Raw genomic sequence first — 16,779 nt, forward strand, 5'->3', positions numbered from 1 at the left:
CAAGGATGAACCTTGAGAGTGTTGTGCTATATGAGATAAGTCAAACAGAGAAAGACAAATACTATATGATTTCACTTATATGTGGAATTTTAAAAATAAAATCAGACTCATAGATGCAGAGAACCGACTACTGATTGCCAGAGTGGGGGACAAAGTGGGTGAAAGGGATCAAGAAATACAAACATCCGGTTATAAAATAAATAAGTCATGGGAGAGTATTGAACAGCAGGGGAAATACAGTCAATATTATTGTATTAACTTTTTACGGTGACAACTGGTAACTAGACCTATTAGGATGATCATGTATATAAACAACGTATATAAACATAAAATTGCTATGTTGTATACCTGAAATAGGATATTGTATTTCAATTATACTAAAATTTAGAAAGATGGAAACTCATAGTCAATGGAGGAAAAAAACAGAAGAAATGAAGTCCAAGAAAAGTGTCTAATAAAATCTATGTTATAGTAGTTTCTCTGGAGTTCTAGTCCCTCAAGGAGACAAACTAAAGTATCAGAGTTTGATAGTTTGGGAAAGGAATTTGAAACATGAAAAGTTTGTAATAAAGCAAAAAAAAAATACAATATATATAATAAGCAAAGAATTTTGGTTACTATTCCTTATAAAAAATTATTTCAAATAAGATGTAAGAATAGAAAAATATTCAAAAGAGAATTCTAAAAAGTAAAATTAAAAAAAACACAAATGACCACTGTATTTTAACAGTCCAGTCATATCAATTAAAGCTAGGATGAGAAACAATTATTTTTTATTTATAAATTTGGCAAGACTAGAAAAATTATAAAAAGTAATATTGTTGCATGTTGGATAATTTCATATCATGCTAAAGGAAGCTATAGTAATTTTTAGAAATGTGTATCTAATTATTGAAAATGTTTATACTTTTCAAACTAGAAATTTTTTACTTCCAGGAATTTATTCTAATATTCAAATATTTGCTAAAACTTTACATATAATATGGCACCTGGGTGACTCAGTCAGTTAAGCATCTGACTTCTGCCCAGGTCATGATCTCACAATTCGTGAGTGCAAGCCCTGCATTGGTCTCTGTGCTGACTGACAGTTCAGAGCCTGGAACCTGCTTCAGATTCTGTCGCTCTCTGCCCCTCCCCACCCAAAAAAACATTAAAAAAAAAACCTTTACATATAACAATGTCCATCACAGGGTCATTTAAGTATAGTGAAAAGAAATATCCTAAGTATCCAACAAGACAGAATTATGGTAAGCACTAGGTTATGGTAAAGCCACTTATGTTATTATAGGCAGATTTTTTTTAATATGGATGAATATCTATTAAATGAAAACATGTTCACAATATATTATAGTAACAGAATAAGCCATGGGGCACCTGGGTGGCTCAGTCAATTGAGCATCCAACTCTTGATTTTGGCACCACATTGAGTGTGGAGCCTGCCTGGGACTGTCTCTCTCCCTCTCTCTGTGCCTCTCTCTCAAAATAAATAAACATTAAAATAAAATAAGCCTACCACAAAACAGAATGTAAAATAGTATTTTCCTGGGGTGCCTTGGTGGCTCCGTCAGTTGAGCGACACACTTTGGTTCAGGTCATAATCTCGTGGTTCATGAGTTCGAGCCCTACATCAGGCTCTGTGCTGACAACTAGGAGCCTGGAGTCTGCTCTGGATTCTGTGTCTCCCTGTCTCTCTGCCCATCCCCTGCTTAAGCTCTTTCTCTCTCAAACATTAAAAAAAAATTTTTAAGGAGGATTCTCCTTAGAAATATTAATTGTTATCTCTATATTAGGATGACTATTTATTTTCTTTGTTCCTTTCTCTCTTTCCACATTTTCTGCCATAAGCAAGTGTCATGCTCTCTTGGGAGTGGAGCTGCTGAATATATAATGAGATTTAGTGAATATTGCCAAAAGTTTTCCAACATGGTTATACCAATTTATACTCCCACTGGCACTATATAAAAGAGTTCTAGTTTGGGGCGCCTGGGTGGCTCAGTCGGTTAAGCGTCCGACTTCAGCTCAGGTCACGATCTCGCGGTCCATGAGTTCGAGCCCCGCGTCAGGCTCTGGGCTGATGGCTCAGAGCCTGGAGCCTGCTTCCGATTCTGTGTCTCCCTCTCTCTCTGCCCCTCCCCCGTTCATGCTCTGTCTCTCTCTGTCTCAAAAATAAATAAAACGTTTAAAAAAAAAAAGAGTTCTAGTTTGAAACAATGCATTTTTAACATAATGTATCCAGTAAACAGCCATTGATTTGAACTCTACTACTTTAGAAGTTAAAATGATTTCGTGGAAGATAGAAGTACATTGTTGTGAATGCACAGATTAGTAATATAATGCCAACCCTTTCTAAGTTGTATTTTTCATTATCTCATTTATTCTTACCCTTTTTAGCTGTGTTATATACATTAGTCAAAGTATTCAGATTAGATTTCTTTTTTTTTTTTATTTTTTTTTCAATGTTTATTTATTTTTGGGACAGAGAGAGACAGAGCATGAACGGGGGAGGGGCAGAGAGAGAGGGAGACACAGAATCGGAAACAGGCTCCAGGCTCTGAGCCATCAGCCCAGAGCCTGACGCGGGGCTCGAACTCCCGGACTGCGAGATCGTGACCTGGCTGAAGTCGGACGCTTAACCGACTGCGCCACCCAGGCGCCCCAGATTAGATTTCTTTAATGCAGCAGTTGCACAAGACTCCCTTTTCTTCCCTCCTTTATCCCTGCTTTAAAATGTAATTGTATTTCAAATTGCCTTACACATTTCCCTCAAAATATTTAAAACATCAAAATCCATGATTATGTGAAAAAAGGAGAGCAGTATCTCATTAGTACTTGCAAACACTCTTCTTTCACAGAGCTCATGGGACTATAGTCTCTATCTTAACATCTCTGTGAGAAAGCCAACAAAGGCTATCAGCTCTGTTTAACAAAAACAGAAGTTCAGGTACAGCAAAGGGAAGAGGGCAGTTTGAGATGAGGATGTCAAAAAGATCCCTTCATTGACCCAGATACCTTGGAATCTAATCTAAAAAAAACACAAAGACATTATCATTTATAGTCAGATTAAATCTAAATATAAATTGTCTCCTAAAGTTGCTTCTCTTAAGAAGAGCTTAGAAATGAACAATGTGTATCTTGTTAGAATATTAATCATTCTGTCAAGAAATTCTAACAAATACATTAATAATAAAATAAAATTGCTTTTCAATGGTCTCATCTCCTGTGGAGATTATCAAGTGGTCAAGGTCTACCTACTCCACTGATGATATATGTCTTATTTATTATAAAAACTCTTCAAATCCACCTGTCTTCTCCTTTAAAGAAAGTCAGGGTAGGGGCGCCTGGGTAGTACAGTTGGTTAAGGGTCTGACTCTTGACCTCAGTTCAGGTCATGATCTCACAGTTCGTGAGTTCAAACCCCACATCGGGGTCTGTGCTGATGGTGCAGAGACTGCTTGCGGTTCTGTCTCTCCTTCTCTCTGTCCCCTCTCCCTCTTAATCTCTCCCTGCCTTCTCTCAAAATAGACTTTAAAAAAATGAAAATAAAATGAATCACTGTAGCATGTTAACAGCCTAAGCTCTGGAGCAGATGCAGCCGACAGGAGTGTGTTCAAATCCCAGCTCTACTGCTTTCCAGCTGTGTGACCTGGATCAAGTAACTAAGTAACTTCATTTCTTCTTGTGCCTCAGTTTTTGCTCTAATAAGAGATCATCGTAGTAACTATGTCACTAGTTTGTGATGAGGATTATGTAGCTCCCTGAACACAGTGTAGAGCACATGATAAGCACTCAGTAGATTTAGTTTTCAAGGCAATTTTTAGGAATTTCTAATGAGGAAGTAATTCTAAAAGTGGATATTTAAGTACAAGTATTATCATACCAGCATGAATTTATAATATCAAAATTTTGGAAGTAATTTAATTATCGAATAGGAATGAACTAAAGTAAATTATGTTCTATCCAAACATAGTCAGTCTACCACATAGTATGATCTCCATTTTATTTTTTTAAAAAAAAGCTATAAAATAAAACCCCTGTGTACATTCAGAACTACAACGTACGGTTGTGCAAGTTGTTCACTGCACAGGATGCCTGCCCTTGGAGCAAGTAAGATCTGAAATCTAGCTGTGCTCCGCTTATCAAGCTGTACACCCTGGTTCAAGATTGCATTCACCTAGAGAACAGGATGCCTTTTTCTGAATTGCCCAAAGGGTTAGTATGGGCTAGCATCACCTATGTGTAAATCTGGACAAAACCAAAAAAGATTGAAAAAACGCAAACCAAAGTATTAACTCTGATTATCTTGAAGAACCAGGATTCTAAGAGATATTTGCTTCATTCTAATTTTTTATATTTTCCCAGCTTTCTACAATGAATATGTTACTTTATGATAAGAGAATAAATTTTACTTTTTAAAAAAGGTTGTGTCAAAAATGCAAATCAAAACTACAAGATAAAGCCTCACACACATTAGAATGGCCACTACCAAAAAAAACACAGAAAATAAATGCTGGGGAATATGTGGGGAAAAGGGAACCCTTGTGCACTATTGGTAGGAATGTAAATTGGTGCAGCCACTATGGAACAGACTAGGACAGTTCTTCAAAAAGTTAAAAATATACTTACCACATGACCCAGCAATCCCCCCTCTCACATAAAACCAACAGAATTGAAAGCAGGATCTTGGAGAAATATTTGCACACCCATGTTCATAGCAATATTATTCACAATAGCCAAGAGGAAAAGGTGGGAAACTCTGGCATTGTCCTTGACTATCCAGCTCATCCAAAGTCACGCCCACTTCCTGGAGACAGTGACTGGTCTATGCAAGAAACAAAGTTTGGGTCCACTCTTTGCAAATCAGAAAGGCAGTCCCAGCTCTGGAATTCTCCATAGGATCAGGCTGAGACTACCACAGTTCAACTGCTCACTTAGCAGGATCCTGCTTCCTTTACTCCCCTACAGGTGTTGAGCCTGAGATCATAGTCCAATAATCTCCCTAAATGCAAATCTCTATTTTAGGGTCTGTTTCCTGGAGGACCCAACCAGGAACAATTGTTAAAGAAATCTTTTCCTTTCCTGATAGTCTCCTATATTTTCTTCTTCACTTTTATACTTGATCTTTTATAATTCATTTGGAGTTTACTTTTAGATAAAATCAGGATCTGATATTTTTCTTCTTACAGTGAGCTAATTTTCTCAGTACCATTTACTAAATAATCCAATGTTTCTTTGATTTTATTTCTCTATGGCAAATTGCCTATATACACAGGTGTGTTTCTTGACTTTCTACCCTGACCTCTTGGCTTAAAGATTTGATCCTGGAACACTGTTTTGAAAGCTTTGGCTTATTTTTCAAAATTGTCTTTACATATTCACCAAATACATTTTAGAATCACTTTATTGACATGTCTCCAAAAATCCTTCTGGGATTCTTTTTAATTACACTGAATTTATATTTTTGAGTATATTTTGAGTAATTTAATCTTCAAAATGTTAACCCATCCCATCTCTTAGCAGGATATTTTGCTTCATTTATTCAAGTATTTTTAAAATATCCCTTAATAGGGGTGCCTGGGTGGCTCAATCAGTTAAGCGTCCGACTTCAGCTCAAGTCACGATCTCACGGTCCGTGAGTTCGAGCCCCGCCTTGGGCTCTGGGGCTGATGGCTCAGGGCCTGGAGCCTGCTCTCGATTCTGTGTCTCCCTCTCTCTCTCTGCCCCTCCCCCGTTCATGCTCTCTCTCTGTCTCAAAAATAAATAAACGTTACAAAAAAATTTTTTTTAATAAAATATCCCTTAATAAAGTTATATAATTTTTTCCACAATTATTTTCTGTACTCCTTAATAGCTCAATTTCTGTATATCATATGATTTTGTTGCAATTAAAACGTTTTCTATTACTATTTCTAGTAATTTCATTGCTGGTATGAAGGTATGAAATTTATTTCTATATATTGATCACACATCTGGCTCTCTTGCTGGACTCTCTTTGGTTCTCAAGTTTGGTTGAATCTGAAGAGGATTTATATTAATTACCAACATCTGAAAGTGACATGTTATAATGCATTCACCAATTCTTTCCAGTCACCTAGCATTAGAAGAGGTTTCTCTCCTTTTAAGTCTCCAACTCCCATAAGAAAGAGCAGAAACTTGCTTTTTCTAGACTCTTGTACAGACAGAACATAGATTTTGCAAGGGACATTAATGAGCTAAAGGAGAAACCACCACAACGCATCATTCTGCAAGATATAGAAAACAGAGACCGGCTTGGGGGAGAGATTCTCTCACTAGTACCCAGTGCTCACACCGGTAGCATTGGCAATGCTCACTGCAGTGTCGACACAGAGTGGGAACAGCGCTGTCTCCCCTACAGCAGACCTGCAGGATGACTGGTGTACATCCAGTTCCCAGTTATGTGGCTTCTAAATCTGTATCTGTTGCCAATGTTACAGACTCAGTAAGCTGCCTAGTATTGTTTAATAAGTTATTTAATAATCTTGATGTGGTTTTTATAGATTTTAGCAGAACTAACAGTTATATTTCACATTTATTGTTATCTCTTTGCAATGGCCAAGACATCAACTCTAACTTGAAAGGCAGTCGTCACGGTGGAGATCATGATGTTGTTCTCAAACCTAAACAGAATACAAAGCAGATGCTATTAATTGTCTACCCGATTTCAAGCCTTCAAGTTTTTTCCTTTCTACCAATTTTGTTTACAGAGGCAAAACTGCAGCTGCCCTTGCAACTAAAAGGTGGTCGTGTATCACAGTCAAGCCAATGGAATGTGATACAAGGTCCCTGTATGAGCTTTCAGAAAGCCTGGCAGGCTAGGTTCCACATCTCTTTGCCCTCTCTCTACCTGCTTCCTCCTGCCTGGATCATGATTACCTAGAAAAGCAAAAGCCACCTTGAGAGGATGAGGGGGGAAAAGCTGGATATGTGAGATGATGATCATGCAGTAAGAAAGCTGGAAGAGGCCTAGAACACTGAAACTTTGTCAGAACATATACCAGAGCTATACTGCCCACCTCTGGACTTCCTGCTATGAGGAAAAAACCAATCCCTTGTGCGTTTACCATCGTTTTGGTTTCTTTTACATACAGGAAACACACTCCTAAGTAATACAGCACCTAAAATTTTTCTAAGTATGATGTTTATTATGAATTTTTGGTTGATGTCCATCATTGGGTCAAAATTTTTTCCTTAGATTCTAGATTATAGATATCTAATTTCTGGCATCTCCAGAATTGTTGTGCAGGAGATGGAGCCAGCAGTCATGCTCAATTCACTATCTTAGCTAGAACCAGAAGTCTTTGACTTAATGCATGAAACATTATTGCAAATATATTTATGTAAGTACATATACACACCTTAAGGATAAGGAATACACCAGGCGTGTGTGTGTGTGTATGTGTATGTGTGTACATAAGCATTTATTTCCTTCCTTCCCTTAAATACTGTACACACAAAAAGAACCTACCAAATTCCAAACCTTCTATTAGTCCTATAGGGAGCCATAAAAATGAGCATAATACTATCTTACCACTGTAATCCAGAAAAGAAAATAAACTGCATGGTATAACATGATTAGAGTTATAGGATTTTTTTTTTTAAAGGGAAGTAAATTTAGCTGGAGCTACCTAGAAATGTCTAATAGTTGGGGCACCCAGGTGGCTCAGTCACTTAAGCGTCTGACTTCAGCTCAGGTCATGATCTTGCAGTCCGCGGATGTGAGTCCCACATTGGACTCTGTGCTGACAGCTCAGAGCCTGGAGCCTGGCTTCGGATTCTGTGTCTCCCTCTCTTTCTCTGTCCCCCTCCCCCACTCAACACTCTGTCTCTCAAAAATGAATAAATGTTAAAAAATAAATAAGAAAGGTCTAATAGAATGGTACTTGAACGTTCTACATCAAGATGGTAATGTAGGAAAATCCTGACCTCCCCTCTTTCCATGAATAAACTGAATCAACAGCTACACATGAAACAACTTCCTCTGAAAAAACAAAAAACACAAACTAGCTAAGCAAATCCTATGTATTAGACAAGTGAGGTGGGGGGGGGGGACACATTAAAGCAGGTAGGAGTAGCTGAGACCATCTCAGACACACTGACACAAAATCAGGAGGGCAATCGAAACCTGGAGCTTCTACCTGAGGAGCCTAGGATTTTAAGCCTGCATTGGTCACATCAGTGTTCAACACCTGCACCTGAAAGAGAAGCCCGCAACATGCGAGCTTTGAAAACCAATAGGGCACATGTCCGCAAGACCAACAAGGCTATAGAGAACTGAGAAACACCTCTTAAAGAGCTCACACTCTCAAACTTACCCATCACAGGGACCAGTGCAGAGGCAGCCAATTTAGAGGAGCCCAAACTTTATGTAAACAATGCTTATTTAATTATCTTAAACACCCGTCTGGAGGGCAGGCATCTAACTTAACACACATCAAGGAACATACTGGGGCACTCTCTGGGAACAGAGGCTGGCATGCCCTATTCTGCCTCACTCCAGCTCACCATTATCTCCTGGAAAGGAATAATTACCCTCCTCTGGTCTCCAATTTTTGTAGCTGTCACCAATGGACACCTAGATCACCTGGCACTAGTAGCCAGTGGGACTTAATGCTTGCAGTTCCATAGGACTGTGTATGTTGTATACTTTAAAAAATATTTTTTTTTTTGAGAGAGAGAGCATGAGTGGAGGACAGGGAGGGAGAGGGAGAATCTTAATCAGGCTCTACGCCCAGGACCAAGCCTGTAGCACAGAGCTCAATCCCATGTCCTTGAGATCGAGCATTGGATGCTTAACCGACTGAACCACTCAGGTGCCCTTATGTTTGCATACTTTAAAAGCTGCTGTCTGAGTAAACAAAAAAATAAAAATAAAAATAAAAAAATAATAATAAAAGCTATATCCTGAGGGTCTGGCTTCCAATCAACCTGAACAAATGTACTGACTGGGATCCTACTCTTTGGGAAACTGACAAGTTTCGGCACCCTCTCAATGACTGGGATCCACTAGCAATAAAAATAGGCTGCCTGGGTAATCATGAAGGTTTGAGAGCCTAGAGCGAGGGCAGGGTTGAACAATAAGTTTCATCTCCTAAACAAGGTCACTCCTCCAAGGCTGGGAGAGGTGGCTGTTTTATCAAATACACAGAAACCAACAGAGTCAAACAAACAAACGAAATGAAGATACAAAGAAATGTGTTCCAAATTGAAGAACAAAATAAAACACCAAAAAAAAAAAAAAAAGTCCTTAAGGAAACAGATAAGTGATTTACTTGATAAAGAATTCAAAATAATGGTCAGGAAAAATCTCATAGAACATAGGTGAAAAGTGGACGAACAGAATGAGAACTTTAACAAAGATGGAAAACATAGAACTACTGGGGTGTGTGGATGACTCAGTTGGTTGAACATCCAGCTCTTGGTTTCAGCTCAGGTCATGATTCCAGGGTCATGAGATCAAGCCCCACGTCATGCTCTGCACTGAATGTGGAGCCCGCTTGGGATTCTCTCTCCCTCACTCTCACTCTCTCACTCTCTCTCTCTCTCAAATAAGAAGAAAAAAGAAGAAAAGAAAATATAGAACGACCAAGAAGAAGTCACAGAGCTGAAAAATCAATAACTGAACTGGAAAATATAGGGATTCAACAGCAAATTAGATGAAGCAAAAGAAAAGATCAGTGAACTTTAAGAAAAGGCAGTGGAACTCACCCCATCGGAGCAGCAAAAAGAAAGTGGAAAAAGAAAAAAAAAAAGTGGAAGCTGCCTTAGGGATTCATGAGACAACATCAAGTGGACCAACATTTGCATTACAGGGGGCTCAGAAGAAGAGAGACAAAACAGGGCAGAAAACATAGTTGAAAAATAATTGATGAAAACTTCCCTAACCTAGCAAAAGAAACAGACATTACAATCCAGGAATCCCAGACAGTTCCAAAAAAGATGGATCCCAAAATATCTCATTATAATTAAAATGTCCCAAGATAGAGGCTGGGAAGATGGGAGAGTAAAAGAACCCTAAGCTCACTACATCCCACAGATACAACTAGGTAACATTCACATCAGTGTAATAACCCAAAGGGGACTGGGTGGCTCAGTCAATTGAGCTTTTGACTCTTGATTTTGGCTCAGGTCATGATGTCACGGTTTGTGGGATTGAGCCCCATGTTGACAGCATGGAGCCTGTTTGGGATTGTCTCTCTGCCCCTCCCCTGCTCATACTCTGTCTCTCTCAAAATAAAAAAACATTAAAAAAAACCCAACAACAATATGAAGACTGGGAAAACAAACTCCACAACTAAAGGTAGAGAATAATCCACACTAAAAGAGAGTAGGAAGGGTGAAGATGCCATTTGGGAGTGAAACAGACATTGACTGTCTGTGGTAGAAAGGGAGCCGGTAGCATGGTGAAGAATGAAAAGGAGACTTTCCCCGGGGGTGGGGGGGGGGGGCTACACATGAAAGACAAATCCCTATGACATTTGGCTCTTAAAGCAAGAAGGGAGGAGACACCACAGACCCAGGGCTTGGAGCAGCTCAGAATAATAGCTCTTCAAGTCTGCAATAAAAAGTGGCCTCCAATAAAACTACATTGCAAAAAAATGGGAAAGAAATAGAATGAAAAGAGTAAAAAAGTGGAAGAGGCAGAGCCTAAAGAGTTTGTGGTGGAAAAAGTACTGGACTGATGTGTAGCGAATGGGAAGGTGGAACATTTACTGAAATGGAAAGAATTTACAGGTACTGGCAATACTTGGGAACCTAAGGAAAATTTAGATTGTCCAGAGTTAATTGAAGCATTTCTTACCTCTCAAAAAGCTGGTAGAGGAAAAGATGGTACAAAAAGAAAATCTTTGACAGTGAATCTGATGAGAGCAAGTCAAAGAAGAAAAGATAGGCTACTGATAAACCAAGTTTGCCAGAGGTCTTGATCTTGGACAAATAATTGGTGCCACAGACAGCAGTGGAGAATTAATGTTTCTCATGAAATGAAAAAATTCAGTAAAGGCAGACTTGGCGTTGGCAAAAGAGGCAAATATGAAGTGTCCTCAAATTGTAACTGCTTTTTTATGAAGACAGACTAACTTGGCATTCTTGTCCAGGAGATAAAGCTCATTGTTTGCATTGTTTCATCTAATATATAATATATAATGTACAATATAGAGGAAATCTAGGTCTTGATTTTTTAATTTACTCATGTGAAAAAATAACATTCTAACGAAAATCAAGTTTGATATGTTTCTTTTGAAGTAGTATTGGGGGATTGTTGGGGGGGGGGTGGGTTCTGCAGCTATAGCACTGGTTACTTTGAACAAATAAAGGCTTTCTGTAATTGCTTCCTTTATCAGAAAAGAACATTTGAGACATGGTATATTATTCTCCCGCATTAGAGAACACCTTCTCTAAGTGTTGGGGGAAATCTTTATAGTCATTAATCACAATGTGTTCAACTCCTATATGCCTATCGACCATTCTGAGTTTTTTGTTTATTTGGGGTCTTTTTATGCATACGCTTAAAATACGTAGGTAACACTGGGTGTTGTATGGAAACCAGTTTGACAATAAATTTCATATTAAAAAAATAAAATAAGTAAAAATAAATAAATAAATAAATAAGCAAGGCAGCAAGGCAATCATGAGTTTCCAAAACTAGGCCATCAGATATAAGTTCAGTTGATTGTGAGTTTTGAAACTGTTTATCAAAATTAAATAATTTGATTTGATTTGTATTAGAAAAAAAAGTATGTAAATGGTTTTCTTTTCTCCTCCCCACCCTTGGTTGGTTTTTTTTGGTTTTTTTTTTTTTTTTGTTTTTTTTTTTTTGTTTTTTACATTCATCAAAACATCAACAGCATTTTATAACCATGGATGAGCCTGTGTTGCTGGGATGCCATCATTTTCAGCAACATAAGAAATAAATCACATAAATAGAAATTTTTCCTGAAGCCTTAAACTTTCAAATTTTATAATTGGAAGATTTAAATATAATGTAAACTTGGGGCACCTGGGTGTCTCAGTTGGTTAAGCATTCAACAACCCTTGATTTCAGCTCAGGCCATGATACCAGGGTCATGGGATCCCCACTAAGTATGAAGCCTGCTTAAGATTCACTCTCGCGGGGCGCCTGGGTGGCGCAGTCGGTTAAGCGTCTGACTTCAGCCAGGTCACGATCTCGCGGTCCGTGAGTTCGAGCCCCGCGTCGGGCTCTGGGCTGACGGCTCAGAGCCTGGAGCCTGTTTCTGATTCTGTGTCTCCCTCTTTCTTTGCCCCTCCCCCGTTCATGCTCTGTCTCTCTCTGTCCCAAAAATAAATAAAAACGTTGAAAAAAAAATTTAAAAAAAAAAAAAAGATTCACTCTCGCTCTGATAGAGTCCCAGACAAGAGGCACCTGGGTGGCTCAGTCAGTTAAGTGTCCGACTTTAGGTCAGATCATGGTCTCACAGTTCTTGAGTTTGAGCCCCGAATCCAAGCCTAGAGCCTTCTTTGAGTTCTGTGTCTCCCTCTGTCTCTGCCCCTCCCCCTGTCTCTCTCAAAAATAAACATTAAAAAAAATTATTTTTTTTTGGCAGTTTCCCAGGGGCACCTGACTGGCTCAGTCGGTTGAGCGTCCAACTTCAGCTCAGGTCATGAGCTCACAATTTGTGGGTTCCAGCCCCACATCAGGCTCTGGGCTGACAGCTCAGAGCCTGGAGTCTCCTTTGGATTCTGTATCTGCCTCTCTCTCCGGCCCTCCCCTGCTCACGTTCTGTCTCTGTCTCTCAAAAATGAATCAATGTTTTTTTAAAAAAAATTTTAAGCACTTCCCAGACAAACAAAAACTAAAGGAATTCATGACCACTAAACCAGCCCTGCAAGAAATTTTAAGTGGGACTCTAATAGTGGAGTGGAAAAAAAAAAAAGCAGCAAAGGATACAAAGAACCAAAGAGCATCACAAGAAACACCAAATCTACAAGATAACACAATGGCACTAAATTTATCTTTCAATAATCACTCTGAATGTAAATGGACTAAATGCTCCAATAAAAAAAAAATCTTTATTCTGCCTACAAGACACTCATTTTAGAATTAAGAACACCTGTAAATTGAACGTGTGGGGATGGAGAACCATCTATCATGCTAATGGACATGGAAAGAAAACTGGAGTAGCCATACTTCTATCAAACTAGATTTTAAAACAAAGACTGTAATAAGAGATGAAGAAGGACATTATATCATAATTAAGGGATCTATCCATCAAGAAGAACAATCGTAAATATTTATGCCCCCTACACGGAATACCCAAATATATAAATTAATCACAAACATTAAGAAACTCCTAGATAATAATACCATAATAGTAGGAGACTTTCATACCCCACTTACAACAGTGGACAGATCATCTAAGCAGAAAACCAACAAGTAAACAATGGTTTTGAATGACACACTGGACCACATGTACTTAACAGATATATTCAGAACATTTCATCCTAAAGCAGAATACATATTCTTCTCCAGGGCACATGGAACATTCTCCAGAATAGATCACATACTGGGTCACAAAACAGCCCTCAACAGGTACAAAAAGATTGTGAACATACCAGGCATATTTTCAGATAACAATGCTATGAAACTTGAAATCAACTACAAGAAAAAATTTGGAAAGCCCTCAAATACATGGAGGTTAAAGAACATGCTACAGAAGAATGAATGGGTTAACCAGGAAATTGAAGAATAAAAAAATACATGGAAGCAAATGAAAATGAGAACACGACAGTCCAAACCCTTTGGGATACAGCAAAGGCAGTCCAAGAGGAAAGTACATTGCAATTCAGACCTGTCTCAAGAAGCAAGAAAGGTCCCGGGGAGCCTGAGTGGCTCAGTCATTAAGCATCTGACTCTTGGTTTTGGCTCAGGTCATGATTAATGGTTTGTGAATTCAAGCCCCATATTGGGCTCCATGCTGACAGTATGGAGCCTACTTGGAATTCTTTCTTCCCCTCCCCCATTCATTCTGTCTCTCAAGAATAAACAAACTTAAAAAGAAATTATAAAAAAAAAAAAAAAGAAGCAAGAAAGTTGCCAAATATACAACCTAACCTTACACGTGAAGGAGCTAGAAAAGGAAGAGCAAATAAAGCCTAAAGCGAGCAGAAGAAGAGAAATAATAGGGGTGCCTGGGTGGCTCAGTAGTTTAAATATCTGACTTCATCTCAGGTCATGATCTCATGGTATGAGAGTTCAAGCCCCACATTGGGCTCTGTGCTGACAGCTCAGAGCCTGGAGCCTGTTTCAGAATCTGTGTCTCTCTCTCTGCCCTTCCCCCACTTGCTCACATGCTCGCTCGCTCTCGCTCTCTCTCTCTCTCTCTCTCTCAAAAATAAACATCAAAAAAAATTTTTTAAGGGAAATAAAGATTAGACCAGAAATACACATTACAAAACAAACAAACAAACAACAACAACAGAGATCAACAAAACTAAGAGCTGGTTCTTTCAAAGAATAAACAAAATTGATAATTCCCTAGCCAGACATATCAAAAAGAAAAGAGAAAGAACCCAAATACCCAAATAGATAAGATCATGAATGTAAGGGGAGAGATCACAACCAACACCACAGAAATACAATTATAAAAGAATACTATGAAACATTATATGTCAACAAACTGGGTGATCTGGAACAAATGGGCAAATTCCTAGAAACTCACAAACTATCAAAACTGAAACAGGAAGCAATAGAAAATTTTAACAGACCCATAACCAGCAAAGAAATTGAATCAGTAGTCAAAAAATTCCAACAAACAAGAATCCTGGGCCAGATGGCTTCCCAGGGGAATTCTATCAGACATTTAAAGAGTTACTGCCTATTCTTCTCAAGCTGTTCCAAAAAATAGAAATGGTAGGAAAGCTTCCAAACTCCTTCTATGAAGCTAACATTACCTTGATTCCAAAACCAAAGACCCCTCTAAAAGGGAAAATTACAGGTCAATATCCCTGATGAACCTGGATGCAAAAATTCTCAACAAGATACTAGCAAATCGAATTCAACAGTACATTAAAAGAATTATTCAACATGATCAAGTGGGATTTATTCCTGGGCTGCAGGGCTGGTTCAATATTCACAAATCAATCAATGTGATACACAACAGTAACAAAAGGATAAGAACCATATGATCCTGTCAATAGATGCAGAAAGAGCACTTGACAAAATACAGCATCCTTTCTTCATAAAAACCCTCTCAACAAAGTAGAGATAGATGGAATATACCTCAACATCATAAAGGCCATATACGAAAGACCAACAGCTAATATCATCCTCAATGGAGAAAAACTGAGAGTCTTTCCTTTATGGTAGGGAACAAGACAAGAATGCCCACTCTCATCATTACTATTTAACACAGTACCGGAAGTCTTAGCCTCAGCAATCAGAAAACAAAAAGAAATAAAGGGCATAGAAACCAGCAAAGAAGAAGTCAACTTTCACTCTCTTTTTTTAAATTTTTTAATGTTTATTTATTTTTGAGAAAGACACAGAACATGCAAGGGGGAGGGGCAGAGAAAGAGGGAGACACAAAATCTGAAGCAGGCTCCAGGCTCTGAGCTGTCAGCACAGAGCCTGATCCGGGGCTTGAACCCATGAACTGTGAGATAGTGACCTAAGCTGAAGTTGGTTGCTTAACCAACTGAGCCACCCAGGTACCCCAAAGTCAACTTTCACTAATTGCAGATAACATGATACTCTATGCAGAAAATCTCAAAGACTCCACCAAAAAATTGCTAGAACTAATACATGAATTCAGCAAAGTCACAGTATATAAAAAAATCAACATGTAAACATCTGTTGCATTTCTATACACAAGTAATGAAGCAGAAGCAAAAAAAAAAAAAAAATTCAATCCCATCATCACATTTACAATTGCACCAAAAACTATAAGATACCTGGGAATGAACCTAACTAAAGAGGTAAAAGATCTGTACTCTGAAAACTATAGAAAACTTATGAAAGAAAATGAAGAGGACACATAGAAATGGAAAATCCTTCCATGCTCATGGATTCCAACATTATTAAAATATCTATACTACCCAAAGCCATCTACACATTTAATGAAATTCCTATCAAAATACCACTAGCATCTTCACAGAGTTAGAACAAGCAATCCTAAAATTTGTACAGAACCACCAAAAAACCCAAATAGCCAAAGCAGTCCTGAAAAAGAAAAACTGGAGCATCATGATTCTGAATTTCAAGCTATATTACAAAGCTGTAATCATCAAGACAGTGTAGTACTGGCACAAAAACAGACACATAGATCAATAGAACAGAAGAGAAAACCCGGAAACAGACCCACAACTATATGGTCAACTCATCTTCAACAAAGCAGGAATATCCAATGGAAAAAAGATAGTCTCTTCGAAAAATGATGTTGGGGGGCGCCTGGGTGGCTCAGTCGGTTAAGCGGCCGGCTTTGGCTCAGGTCATGATCTCACGGTCCGTGAGTTCAAGCCCCGCATCGGGCTCTGTGCTGACAGCTCAGAGCCTGGAGCCTGTTTTGGATTCTGTGTCTCCCTCTCTCTGACCCTCCCCCATTCATGCTCTGTCTCTCTCTGTCTCAAAAATAAATAAACGTTAAAAAATTTTTTTTAAAATGATGTTGGGAAAAGTGGATGGCAAAATGCAGAAGAATGACCTGGACCACTTTCTTGTATCATACACAAAAATAAATTCAAAATGGATGAAAGACCTAAATGTAAGACAATCCAAATCCGAGAAAAGAACACAAGCAACAACCTCTT

General features: G+C 38.5%; 1 pseudogene; it reads left to right on the forward strand.

Moving 5' to 3' along the window:
- The first annotated feature begins 10,558 nt into the window (after positions 1-10,558).
- Positions 10,559-11,146, forward strand: LOC122468923 (annotated as a pseudogene).
- Positions 11,147-16,779: the final 5,633 nt, after the last annotated feature.

This window comes from Prionailurus bengalensis, chromosome B1, assembly GCF_016509475.1.
Source record: "Prionailurus bengalensis isolate Pbe53 chromosome B1, Fcat_Pben_1.1_paternal_pri, whole genome shotgun sequence".
In the NCBI taxonomy this organism is placed as follows: domain Eukaryota; kingdom Metazoa; phylum Chordata; class Mammalia; order Carnivora; family Felidae; genus Prionailurus; species Prionailurus bengalensis.